The following is a 14,729-nucleotide window of genomic DNA, read 5'->3' on the forward strand; positions in this document are numbered from 1 at the left end:
GAGTTCTGCTGATATAAAGTACTATGTAAAAGATAGGTATTATTATTTGTCCTGTGTCATGACAGGAGAGGTGTCAGTCAATGTAATGAACCCCAGAGAGCCACTGATTAGGAGACCCTGCAGACTGCTGTTTTGGCCTAGCTGGGAATCATGAGAGAAGAACTGGTGGGGGATTTGAGGTTAGTTTCCTTCTTCAGGGCTGTAGCTACACTCCTTTTCTCAGTGCTTGACAGACTAAGGGGATGGCTACACTGTAATGTAAGCCCGGTGTTCAAACTCAGGCTCAAGATTAACCTCTGCTTCCATCTACACACAAACTGTGTTAAACCATGGCTTGAACCCAGGAGGGTCTGAGTCTGAGTCAAGCCTGGACCCAGGGCTCAAGCCCCATTGCTTTGTAGTGTAGACACAACCCAGCTTGACTTGTGCTCTGAGAGTGCATCATAAGTATCCCAACTTTCTTTGTCCTCTGAACAGTCAAATTTGGTGCACAGTCACATTGCACAGGTTGGGATGCTGGGCTCAAAAATTCCTAACTGGGCTTACAAATATATGTAGGCATTCAAGCCCAAGGTTAACAAACCCAGGATCTACTAACTCCAGTACAACTAGCCCTGGGCTTCCATTGTAGTGTAGGCATACCCTAAGTGATTCATTGGCTAAAACCTGAGACCAAGAACAGCTCTTCAAAAGTCTGGCTGGGAGCTGTGATGCTTGCAAACCAGGTGCCAGCTCTTACCAGGGCTTGCAACCACAGCTGAGCACTGACAAATTCATTGCTGGACACTAGTCTGTTTCACCTGTGTGTTAGTAAGTTTAAGATGGGTATTGACGTTGTAACAAGATGTTTAGTGTTTAGACTTCATGAAATGCTAGTATGTTGCTGCATACATTAAGCTTATCTATACTAATTTTATCACATGCTATTAGGTGATATTTAATATTTTGCTTTGTAACTGTAAAAAATGTTTGCTCCGAAACTGTGAACCTGTCAGGAGGAATTGTCTCCTAACCATTGAGAAGCCCTAGCAAAACTAAGTGGGCCATTGTATCAGAGGGGTAGCTGTGTTAGTCTGGATCTGTAAAAGCTGCAAAGAGTCCTGTGGCACCATATAGACTAACAGACATATTGGAGCATGAACTTTCGTGGGTGAATACCCACTTCGTCAGATGCAGCCGACGAAGTGGGTATTCACCCACGAAAGCTCATGCTCCAATACGTCTGTTAGTCTATACGGTGCCACAGGACTCTGGGCCATTGTAGGACATCACAATACAAAATTTTTTTAAATTGCCGAAGAGTCTATATGCCAAAGGACTTATCCCATCAGCTTGAATTCTGGAAGAAGGAAATAAAAACAGCTGACAAGAAAATTTTGGATCTCTCTCTGTTATTTTGCTGTTTGGACTCTGACATGCCTGGAGCTATGAAATAGAAGCAGTGAGCCCCGGGCTCAATTTTGGTTAGTCCTAAGGACATTCAGAGTTGACAGATTACTACAACTCAGTCACATTTTAAAACCATAGCTTGTAACTCATTTGTGTATGTTTGCTTGTCTTACCCAATCATCATAATGCTCTCATTTCTTTTTCCTAGTTAATAAATCTTTAGTTAGTTTATTACAGGATTGGCTGCAAGCATTGTCTTTGGTGTGAGATCTGAGGTACAAACTGACCTGGGGTAAGTGACTGGTCTATTGGGACTGCAAGCGACCTGCATATTTTGTGATCTTGGGTGTACAGCAACCAACTATCACTAAGTCCAAATTGCCTGGGTGGCAAGATAGACTAGATTGTCCAAGGGGACTGTCTGTGACTCAGTGGTAAGACTGTTATAATGCTTTAGGAGTTCACCCTTTTTACTGGGTTGATTAAATCTAATCATAGAACATACAGCCAATATGGGGTCTCTGCCCTGCTTGTTGACAATCTGCCCTGAGGTTGGCACCCTCAGTCGTGAGCCAGTCCAGACAGTGTGACAGGAGGTGTCATAAACAGACAGTTAAGGGTTAATTCCTCTTTTACCTGTAAAGGGTTAAGAAGTTCACATAGCCTAGCTGACACCTGACCAGAGGAACCAATGGTGGGGACAAGATGTTTTCAAAGAGGGAGGAGGGAAATCAGTCTTTGGTCTGTTCAGAAAAGTTTGTGCCGGAGTGAAGGATCCAGGAATCAGCCATCTAATATTTCTTAAAACTAGTAAGTGTTTAGAGAAGGAATGTATTAGATTGTTTATTTTCTTTTGTGACTTCGTTTTTGCATAGTGGGAGAATCAAATTGGGTGTCTTTGTGTAACTAAGAATCAAATTGGGTGTCTTTTTGCCCAGAGGGACATCCTCTGTGTTTTGAATCTGTTGTCTGTGAGAGTAGCTTGCATGCTAATCTCACAGAGGTATTTCTTTTATCCCTTTTTCCTTTAATTAAAAGTCTTCTTTTAAGAACCTGATTGATTTTTCCTTGTTTTAAGATCCAAGGATTTTTTGGATCTGTGCTCACCAGGAATTGGTGGGAGGTGAATCAGTCTCAATCCTGCCAGAAAAAGGGGGATAAAGACTGGGGAAATATTAGGTAGGAAGACAGAGTTTCCAAATGACTCTCCCATAAACGTTTGTTTAAACTATTTGGTGGTTGCAGCTACTAGATCTAAGCTGGTAAATAAGCTTAGGGGTTATCTCATACAGGTCCCCATATCTGTACCCTAAAGTTCAGAGTGGGGGTGACACCTTAACAGGAGAGCATAGACTTTGGTGTGTCGAAACAAACTATCTACATTCCTAAGGCTGGGCAGCAAACTGGGTTACCTAGGGAGCTCTTCCAGAGAGCTCCTAGAGAGACTTCTATGGCCACAACTGCAACCTAAAACTGATGGGTATGTCTACACTGCACTAAAACACCCATGGCTGGCCTATGTCAGCTAATTCAGGCTCGTGGGACTCGGATCGCAGGGCTGGAAAATTGCAGTGTAGATGTTTGGGCCCAAAGTGAAGTCTGGGCTGCAGACATACACTGGGGCAGTCCATGATCACCATGAGGTTCATAAAAAATGAAGGGACTTGAGGATCCTAAAAGTGAGCCATAAAGATGTTCACTCAGAATGTAGAGGGAACCACCAGTCCCTTCAATTACCTATTGCTACCATTTGTCTAAAAAGGAGTCTGGGAACACTTTTGAGTCTTCCTAGGATACGAATTGTGTCCAGGGAACCATGGAACTTGCTTATAACGAGGGAGAAGGAAACACCACAAGGAGCCTGAAAACCAGATGCTCTTGCAACCACAGGAGCTTTTGAGACTTGAGTCCTGAATGGGCTCTACGGAGGAGGAGAAGAAAGAGTTCCTAGCATTGCTGTGGCTGGGGCAGCTCTGACTCTGCTTAGGGATGCAGAGTTCTCCTCTTTGTTTATTTACTGTTTATTATTTCTCTCAATTTATGCTCAATCCATAAACATCTGCTTAGCCATTGATCCAGTGCTCCATGACATATTTTAAAAACACGTTACACCAGGAGTTCCCTTTCACCTCAGAATATACCTATGTAATAACCATATTTAAGATTTTTTTTAAATCTTCCACCAGTCATCACTGTCCCTCACAGCTAGGGAAAACAAATGGGCCTTGCTGCATGGGTATGTATACTGCCTGCTCACACCATATCTCAGGTTTCTGTTGTTACATCCTCTAGTGTGGTTTTGCCCATCCATTGCTTATTGTCAGACTTGCCATGTTATGTTTGTCTCGGTCGTGAGGCTGATATGGCCCAGAGAGAAGGGTTAACCCCTGCTGCACCAGTGAAGAGCTGATGCATCCCGTCACAGTCTTCCATTTAATTTTAAAGATTTTTATTTCTGATAGGTAATATACCCCAAAAAGGCATAACAAGATTCCTTGGTTGAAAGCTGAAGCAAGAATAAGTTTTTAATAGTGAGTAATTAACCATTGGAATACCTTAACTAGGGATTCTCCATCTTTTGAAGTCTTTACATCAAGAATGGATGTCTTTCTAAAACATATGCTATAGCTCAGGCAGAAACTATAGACTTGATGCAGAAATTACTGGTTCAGGGTACATATCCTGTGTTATTTAGGAGATCAGACAACATGATTATAATAGTTTCATCTGGACTTTGAATTTATCAGTAGGATGTATCTGAGAGAGAATTTGCAATTTCTGCTTTGTGGTTATTTGAAAGGATATATAATTATGTTACTTACCAGGGACACAAACATTATAGTTTATTTTTTCATGTTTTCTAGTCCCTGAAATGGTGGTGACAAAAAGCAGGTATAACAGGTTTGGGGAATGCACTATTCAAATATTTGGTATAATATTTCTTTCCCTTTTCCATACCTCAGTTTACCTCTCTGCTGAGGTTCAGACCAGAGTTTAATCTATTCAGGACCTTAGTGTTTATATATAATACAGAGGTAAATTTCAGAGAGAAAAAACGTGTAAGCAAATCTCGAAAGGAAAAAAATATATATTGCTCATCTTCGTAACAGTTTACTTCTAACCTATGAAACGGTTGTGACTGTTGTGAATAACAACACTTTTAAAGAAAACACTCTTAGGGGAGTTTCTGCCACATGTTCAAACTGAAAATATAATTATGCATGCTCATATACACACAATTCTCTAGGGCTCTTCTCTGGGAAGATTTACTCTTCTCAGTCTCTGTGGAATGGCGTCTAAACTCGCTTTAGTCATTTAAAATCTGGAGGGAAAGTGACAATCCCACAGCCTCCTTCAAACTTCCCTTGAGTCCCTACAATATCAGTCTGAAATTTGCACAGAAAATCTAGTCCTCTTCTTCTTCTTCAGCAGGGTGAGGGAGTCTGTAGACTAAATCCAACAAAAATGGCAAAGTCTCTGGAACACAATCCTTTCAGCAGACCTTTCTTCACCACTGGGTTCTTCAGTCTGGCTCCCACTTCTTCTATTTATAAACTCTTCTCCTTGAGTTCTCATTGGTTCCACTCTTAGAGAGTGACTCTGGGTGTGTGCTGCCATACTGCTTGCCCACAATGGAAATCACTCAAGTAGCTTCACTCAGCTAATGAGCACACCTAGTGCCCACTAGAGCCCTATTTCTGGATGATTGTGGCTCATCCAGCAGAATCACCCTGTCTGGCTCCAGAAAGTCTGTAGGCACACACAGTACCGCAGAGCAAAACCAAGAAATTATTTATCCTTCTCACTGTTCCTTTCCTTATTTACAGCTAAAAGCTGCAATGGAAGCATGTTGGTTATGCAAGCACAAAGGAGACCCCTGACAGTGACCCAAAGGCTAGTGAATCTGTACTACAGCAGGAGGAGATCCAGGGAGGATGTGTTGCAAAATATGCACTGGCTGAAACCTTGCAATTAAGTTTATTTTAAATTATACCTCCATCTCTGCCTTCTTGTGAATAAAAAGATGTTCATGGAGAATATTTAATACCTGAGCCTGGTTCAGCATCCTACCTCACCTTAAATCACTATTTCACTCCATATACAAATCAAGTCTATGAGAGCATACCATGGCCATGATGTATTAGCATAATTCTATGGGACTCAGCTCTGGGACCAGAAAGTAGGTACCGGGACCAGCAGGTAGGTACTGGGTCATAATCAAAATATTCCCTCTTCCTCACAAATATCCATATGAAATACATGATGATAAATGCACTGCAGTCCAAGTGCATTTGCAGCAATGGCGCTGAAATAATTGCTGACTGAACAAATGAGCAAAACTGTGCTGATGCCATTGATGGCACATACATTTTAGGGGGGCTGAAACTATTTGGGTGACCCTGCCTACTTTCCACTGCCAAGGATTCTAAAACGCTGGGAAAATATCTTCTTTTTCAGAACAAAAAGTAAAATTTCCTAAATTTCCCACAGAAAGGAAAATCTAAAACGTTAAAACTATTCTAATTTCATTTGAAAATTTCTAAACCTAATTGACCTCGGGAGCCCAATCTCTAAGGCTCCCAGCTCAGCCATGACTCCCAGAGCTGCTAGGCTCCTGACTCCCTCCATTCCATCTGCCAGGAACCTAGAATGCCTGGCAGCCATGGCTGAGCCAGGTGTCTCAGAACTTGGACTGTCAAACAGCTGTCACCACCACACCCACGGTTGACTTGCCAACCACAAACTGATTACCCACAGGTCTGTCACCATCTAGGATGGCCAGCATCCTGAGGGTGCTTCCGGTCTGGAAGCAACATGCTTCCAGACTGGTATTGTCTTTTTTGTTTTTCTGTTCTAGGGCTGGCACAAAGTCCTCGCACAGCTCCAAGAAGATGGCCTGACTCATATGAAAGAGCTGGTTGCATTGGTGGAAATCCCATGTCTCCAAGCCAATGTAGTCCTACCACCATGTGTGTGTGGGCCTGGTCCACAACCACCACTCAGTAAAGGGAACTACTTCTGACATGAGAGCATGCACTAGCGCCACAGATATTGGTGAGACCTGTCCTCCATCTTTGCATGTGGTTGGCATGCTCTCTGTTTGACATCAAGCCTCTGCATTTTTCAGAACAAGCCTCTGCAGGAACACCCATTGCCACCTTGCAGCCCTGCTGCTGTGGCCTCTCAACAAAATGACAGTTGCTGTCTTAAAAGTGCCACTAGTGGGTGCAAGTCATCAGTCTATGTGAGTTTCATGCCTTGACACCATTTGAGAGGTAGGCCAGATACTGAAATGAGCATTGCTACGTGGAACTACCGAATTGTCTGAGTGCCTGGGTTTATCATCTTTCCACTCTCAGTCCCCAGAAGGGACAGACAAGTTCTCTCACAGAACAGCTCAGTTTTCAGCGGTTCTATGAACCGGGGCATGCACCCCTCAGAAGGCTTTGCATCTAACACAACTGAGTGTAGTACCAGTGTGGAAACAGGCAGTAGCAGCAAGCTTGTGGAACATGGTTGTTGTTTTCAGTGTAACCACTCTTTCTAATGCTAGCCTGCATGGAGAAAAATTTTCCAAGATTGACTTGGATTGTAAATTAATCTCGGGACAGGGACTTTTCTTTAGATCTGTCTGCAAATTATCAGGTTTATGTAATACCTATGTTGCTATATAAATTAATACTAGATGAATAATAATAAACTTAGAAAAGGTTATTCCAGTTACTCTACCTACACACTAAGAGCTATGGAAAACTAAATTCAAACATTAGTCCATCATCCTGAATTAACTCTCCTATTTGTTTAGGGCATTTTTCATTATTTGTTATCTACAAAAGTGCACCATTTCCCCAGAACATTGGCTCTTTTGAAAGCATTTCCAGCAACCATGAAATGCCTGGTAAGTAAGTTTTAGTTGTTGTTTGCAACATCAGCTAATGCACTGGTGTATAGCAGGTTTTGTGTATACAGTATCATGTATGTGTTGTCTCGGGCCTATGCAGTCCCATCTTGCAGCTGACTGCCACTGTATTTCATCACTCCTCTCAATTTCTATGTCTGCCTCACCATTGCTTTCTGTTTAGGTTTCCCTGTGTCATTAACTTCATCTGCTGTACCTAGTATCATATTGTCCTGCACAGTGTCTGGCCCACGACCATATACTTTTTATTTTCCAATGAGTCTTGCATGCTGCTTCCCTGTCAAAGGCACCCATTTTTTTTTCTTGTGTCTCTGTGCTATTCTCAGCATGCACCCTTTTATATTAATCTCCATTTAGTTGCAGTTTCTTTCTTTCTTAAAGATCATCCATGTTTCTAATCCATAAATCATTGCAGGAAGGACACATTGATTGAAAACATGTCTTCAGGCAGCGTGGCAAATTGCTTTTCAGGATGATTTAGATTTCTTGAAGTCTCCAATTCCACTAGGTCCTCACTAAAAAAAATAAAAATGATTAACAGTAGGAAAACACTGGGGATGTACAAATTTATTTTGCATACATAGCTTTAAGTACAACTTAGTGCAGGAGTGGAAAACTGATTTTAGTGGCTGCGTCATGGCAGTATTTGTTGATAGGAGCAACAATTGTGATTGACTGTTTGGGGGAAGAAAATAATAAAATATTTCATCAGAAGTCTTATGTAGCCAGAGTGGATTATGCCTAACAAAGAGGCTATTGAGTTGTTCACAACTTTACTACTTTACACCCTCTAAATAGTTGGATACGAAATGCTGTATGGCTCTTCTTTTTAACTTTAAGATAACAGGAGGGGCACTTCACTGACAGGAGAAAAGAAAGTGGCTGTTTCCTATGATGAAATCAGAGTCTTCTAGCTTTTTAGCACACAGAGGTAATTAATCCATGAAGAGGGAATCATTGGGCATTAATATCTGAAAGAAAAGATACAGTCCATTTGTGTTATGCCTTCTCTTAGCCAGATTCTGCCCCCTTATGCTGAACAGTACTGTGCTTATCAGCTAGCTTCATTGATTTCAATGGACTCAGTTGTTCTAGTCTTACTTAAGGCTACAATTCTGGCACAGGTATTTTTAGTAAAAGTCACAGACAGGTTGCAGGCAATAAACGAAACTTGATGGAAGCCTGTAACCTGTCCCTGACTTTTACTACAAATACCCTGGGGGGAAAAGGGGTAGAAACAGAGCACTGCTGTGGCATGCAGCTGCTCCAGATCTGCTGCTGCTCTTGTAACGGGGCTAACTACTGCTGCTCCATCCCCCAGGGGGGCTGACCCAATCCCAGCCACTGCCCCGAGGGCCCTGGGGCTGGCTGCCAGTCAGCTGTTCCTGTGGCCCTGGTGCTGGCCACTGGTTAGCTGTTCTGGCAGCCGCTGCTCCAGCAGCTCTGGGGCTGACGGTTGCTCCAGTCCTGCCACAGAAGAAGTCACGAAGGTTCCAGAAAATTGTGGAATTTGTGACTTCCATGACAGAACCGTAGCCTTAGTCTTACTCACAGTAAGTATTGTCTGACTTTGGGAGTAGCATCACAGATTGCAATAGCACAGTTCAATAGTAAGGTGCTACTTAATGTGAGTAAAGGTAGCTGAATCTGGCTGTTTAGAGCTACTCACGTGGTAAAGTGCTGGTACTATACAACCTGAGTAAGGACTAGACTCTACCACTCTGTGTAAAGATGTGTTTGTCCCCTCATTCTATTACCCATACAGTAATGAAACTCTTCCAAAATAATAGCCACTTAGCATGCATACACGAATAGTTTACTTTTTTATACAAGGAAAATTGTCTGTGTCTTTGTCACAGAGGAGTCTACTCATAATACATGTATTTCCTCTTACTCAGAATACTGCAGAAGGCCATGGAACAGATTTTCACACAGAGCTCGCTGATTCACTGTCATATCTGGCAAGTCTAAGAAAGCATGTTTTGACCTTTTCCCCAGTGCCTTTCAATGAAGAGACAAAAGAGTCGGGAAACATGATTTTACTAACTCTCTCCCCATGACCATCACGTCACCTGGTTTAATGAGGTCAAATTCAAGCTCCATGTAGCTATGGAAGTTATGTTCCCTTTTTTAAATTGTCTACAATTTCCTGGCACCTATCCTATCTCTAAGAGGCGTGGAAGCTCAGGACAGAGAGTTATTTCAAGCACTGGGAATCAAAACATTTGATGCACATATTTGTTTCTTAGCTCCTTAGACTCATGCCCAATCTGTTATGATGGCATACAGCCTACTCGCAAATTGTTCAGACCCATACCCTAGAGAATTAAATAATCAGCCAAGTTGGGCATAAAGCAGCAGGCAGGATACTACCAATACTCTGCTCTTCAGACCACTTCTTGTCTGTGACAGCAGCCTATTGGAGACATGTTGGGCTAACTTCTGCTCTGGTCCGTTTGTATATAATTGGAGTAGCCTGTCATGTTTTACACTTGCTCACACCAATCGATACTCCCATCCAGCCTGGCTTTTCAAAGAGATTTTTAAATAAAGCTGAAACCCCTCAGTCTCCACATATAGTGAGTTCTGCTTCAGAGCAGTGATCATTAAAATATGCAAAGGCTCACCAATTTTCTCCCTCTTTTTGCTCAGACTACTGAGAATGGCGTGAATTGAGTAGTTATATTCATGGGCAGTATCATTTTCTGTGTTTCGACCTTTGCTACATCAGCTGTGAGGAGATTAATTCTTCACACCCAAAATAACAGTGTGGCATTTTGAGGTGTCTTATTTTTCCAGCGTCTTTGATTTTTTAAATAAACTGCAGTGCCTGGAATAAAGAGATTTTAGAGTCTCAAAATTAGAAATACACCACTACCTCGATATAACGTGACCCGATATAACACGAATTTGGATATAACGCGGTAAAGCAGTGCTCCGGGGGGGGGGGGGGGGAGGAAGGACTGCGCACTCCGGTGGATCAAAGCAAGTTCAATATAACACGGTTTCACCTATAACAGGGTAAGATTTTTTGGCTCCCAAGGACAGCGTTATATTGAGGTAGAGGTGTATAGTAATATACTCAGGGTGCTGGAACGATTTTCTAGTGGGGGTGCGGAGAACCATTGAAACAAACTGTAAACCCTGTATATAATGGAAACAACTTCAAGCCAGGGCGTGCGGTAGCACCCCGGCACTCCTAGCTCTAGCACCTATGAATACATTTTTGTCACACATATCCAAAAACACAGTGAGACACATATAGCTATGTTAGAAACAACTCACTCTTCTGAGTAAGTGTAAGAAATTGTTAAAACCTAAACCCTCAGGTAATAGAAACTCCCCTCTGAGGAGAGTTAGACGAGAACCCGTAAGAAAGTTCCAAACAAGAAAATTTCCATTAGTGGTTCCAGAGAATGAGGAATATCCTCATACAAAACATATGGGGAGGCAGTAGATGTAAGAGGGCTCACTATCTGGCTTCTCTCTCTGGTGCCTATTGAGATCTTTCTCTTCTATAAGGGCAAGAGAAAACAAAAAGACCCAGACATACAACAGAACAAGGTGCATATATAAAAGAGGAAGAAATTACTCCACCTATATATACACCATGCATTGAAATCTATGTTTATACTAGGGCAGGGAAAAAGTGAACTAAATTTTGCTCTTAATTACACACATGTAAATGTAGAGTAACTCCAATATGCCAATAGAGTTATTCCAGATTTACATTAGTATAACTGAGAACCAAAATCTGGCCCATGCTGTTTATGTCCTCAAGTAAACTGATTTACCTACTGCTAAACATAATTTCATTTGTAATATTTCTTCTATAAATTTGAGAATTAAATCGATGTTATTGTTCATATACGAGAGATAAGTACTTCCTAGGATCTGAGACGTGGCACTTCCAGGTTTTGCTTGTCCCTAATAGTGCTTAATGAAGGGCCTGTCTCTGAACCAATGTGCTGCAGAGATAATGGTAACAAATGTCACAGCCCGTGCTGGCTAGAGCAGTTGCTTATGCTCCCCTGGATTGAGAGGATTCCAAATTTTGCATGTGTATACTGTACCAGCACTGCCTATGTGAGATTTAATCCAGAATCTGATTGTATTAGACGTGACAGGCTTGCTGGACCCTCCAGCTGTCACAAAAATTGATTCTTTACCAGCCCTTCTGTCTTTCCAAACACGTCCTTAGAAGGCAGAGAATATATGTTTCTGGTTCTGGTTCATCTGTGATGACATGGAGCAAAACGGGGGTAAAGCTGAGGTTTTGTCTTTCCTGACATGAGGTACTCATAGTCTGCAGGCTTTTCTCTCATCCAGGGTAACAGTTTTTCTGAGTTCCAATTCCAGCATCCTGGCCAAGTAGCATAAAGCTAAGCCTGCCAGCTTTGCAGATCAGTCTCTTAGGTTGTGAGAGGAATTATCAGTTGAGGTTGGAGACTGAAGTTTAGTAAAATGTTCACACCCCAGAATCAATTGTGTGTTTGGTTTTATTGACTTTGATAAGGAGGCAGAGCTGACTAGCATGCCAGAGTCTCTATCTTTGGAGACACCCATGAAAGGCTAAGGCTGAGACATATGGGTTTGAAGTCATGATGAACTTACTGATGGCCTTTCTTTGAGCTTCAAAATCAAAGACTACGGTTTAATTCCTGAATGAGAAATCTTAGCAGCTGGTTCTGATCTGACCAACACAACAAAGTCTCTGTGACCAACATTTTCAAAAGCTTGAGTTCCCGCAAATAGTATTTGACTGTCTAAACGTTTGTTTGTTGGTTTGTTTGTTTTGGGTGGGAAGCATGTCCCTCTTGGTACATAAGGCATTTTCAGCAAAATGTGTTAATACTCATGTCCCTTTCAAGTTAATTCAAACTGACTGCCTTCTGTCTCATTAAATCAACTAAATAATCCCCTCTACCCTCTAAGTACATCTCTGCAGGCAGTAGATCTGTGAAGAGGAGCCTGCACCAGAGCTCTCTATACCTTCACCATCCATGTGCATTCAAGAAGGAGATTGTGATATACAGCCCCCTCTCACCAAGCATGGCTGGGGCAGGGAGGGACTCTCAGTTTGCTTCTTCAATCCTCACTGGCCTAAGCAGGGCCGGCTCCAGGCACCAGCTCAGCAAGCAGGTGCTTGGGGTGGCCAAGGGGAAGGGGCGGCACATCGGGCTCTTTGGTGGCAATTCAGCGGCGGGTCCCTCGGTCCCTCTTGGAGGGAAGGACCTGCCGCCGAATTGCCACCGAAGAAGAAAGCAGCACAGTGGAGCTGCCACTGATTGTGATCGCAGCTTTTTTTTTTTTTTTTTTCCCCCGCCGCTTGGGGCGGCAAAAACCCTGGAGCCAGCTCTGGGCCTAAGTGAGGAGTGCCACTAAAATCTCCATGTCCCAGAGGAAGGTGAGCAGCAGTTTAGGATCTTCCATTATCCCTACACACCTGAGAGGGGTATTGGCACAGTCACTGATATCTTCCCTTCTTTCACCACCTAGACTGCAAAGCAGTGCTGCAGGGATCTTCACATTCATGAGAGAAGGGACAGCTTTGCCAGGACTTTCACCCCCACCTGCCCTTTCAAGCTTGGGAGGAAGAGGGACAGTAATGCAAGGATCTTCTAGGCCCACACAAGTTTTCTGGGATACTTCACCCCCTCAGAGGCCTGGGAGGAAAAGGGATAGTGCTGCACCAATCTTCACTTTATTTCGGGGGGTGGAGGGGAAGGAATAGCACTACTATGCTCCTCCCCTCCTCTCAGGCATAGGAAGTGTGAGATAATACTGCCTGAATCATCCTTAGGAGGAGAGGGTTAGGAGGAAGTGGGTTAGCAATGCTAGGATCTATACTCCTTCCCCTCTCAGGGCTGGGGTAGGAGAACTCTGCCAGGATCTTCTCCCCTCCCTCAGGCCTGGGCAGGAAGGATGGGAGCACTGATGCTCACATCTTCTCCTCACCTCAGGCTAGGGAAGGAGGAAGGAAGCAGCTGTGAAACCTATTATTTCCCAACTAATTAAGAGCTTCTGGAATGAATCACACAGGTGCCATATATAGTTTTAAAGTAAGATTCCACAGACCATGTAGCTTCTCTGTAGCTAACTCAACTCTCTAGTCAAAACCAAAACCTGGAATGGACCGAAATGAGTTGGAATGGACGAACTGGTATACTGAGTATTCTTAAAGACCAGCACAGATCATGGAATGGATTCTCCATAAACATTAAATCCCTCTTTCCCCAAAAAAACTTTAAATGAACAATTATTAAATTCACCACTTTGACATACTTCCTTATAAATAAAATACAGTCATAAAATAAATGAAGCAATGTCAAACGTTTGAAGATTGATCAGCGTGTCCACAAAAACACAGTCATTGGTTATATAGTCCATCAAATGCACTGGCAGCTAATGGCTAGTTCTTTTCAGAGGATGGAGATTTTCCAACTCCGGAGCACTTGCCTTGGAGAGAGTACTGGGGGTTCAATCTCTGTACGGTTGTCATCATCACCACCATCATCTCGTGGGGTATGAATATCAGGAGTGCCACAGGCTTAGGGGAAAAAGGCGCAGAGTGTTTGTAGCAAGGCTGAAAGTTTCTGACTAGAAGTATGTCTCTGACATTGAAAGATGTGGTCTTGGCCCGTCTGCGCTGATCAGTATATTGTTTCATTACGAGCTTCACTTTGTTGTAATGCTGTTGTAGAGATTCATCATTTGGTTTTATCTCAACTTATGGGAATTTTGTTGTTAGTTAACTGCTGAACAAGAAAGTTGCAGGCACCATGCCAGTTGAATAGTGAAAAAGGGTTTGATATTTATGGAGGAAATGAAATACTGTAATTCCCTTTTCATGTCCCATACATCAGCTGCATTAATTCAAGGTGCTTTTTTCATATAAACCTCTCAACTTCTCCATTGTGGCCAGAGTAAGTTTATGATCTCTGAAACCACGGTACTCTGCAAATTGGGTGAAATGCAAGCCATGGAAGGGAGGAACATTGTCAGTTTTAAAAACAGCTGATATGCCATAGGCTGACAAAAATCTTGCCTAGTTTGGGTATAATGGCAATGGCAGAAGTAGTAATGACCATTTCAATTTCCAGCTAATGAAAACAGTTGTCTTTAACAACCAGTAAATGTTTTCCATTAGGGAGATCACAAAAAATCCATGCTACTTCTGTCCATGGGCAGAGGAGATGCAGGTAGTGGAGGATTGTGCTTTTCCAGAACTGATGCCTGCATAATCTGCAGAATTTAATGCGCTCTTCAGAATGGCTATCAATCCCAGGAACCAGAGCTTTTATCTGAGCAGGGATTTTGTTTTTCCCAGTTCCTGATGACCTTTGTGAGCCAAATCAATTGATCCCACAAACAAACATGGACTAACAAGTCTTGTACCTCAGAGTAGGAGGTCATCGTC

This window comes from Mauremys reevesii, linkage group 3 (genome assembly GCF_016161935.1).
Source record: "Mauremys reevesii isolate NIE-2019 linkage group 3, ASM1616193v1, whole genome shotgun sequence".
In the NCBI taxonomy this organism is placed as follows: Eukaryota; Metazoa; Chordata; order Testudines; family Geoemydidae; genus Mauremys; species Mauremys reevesii.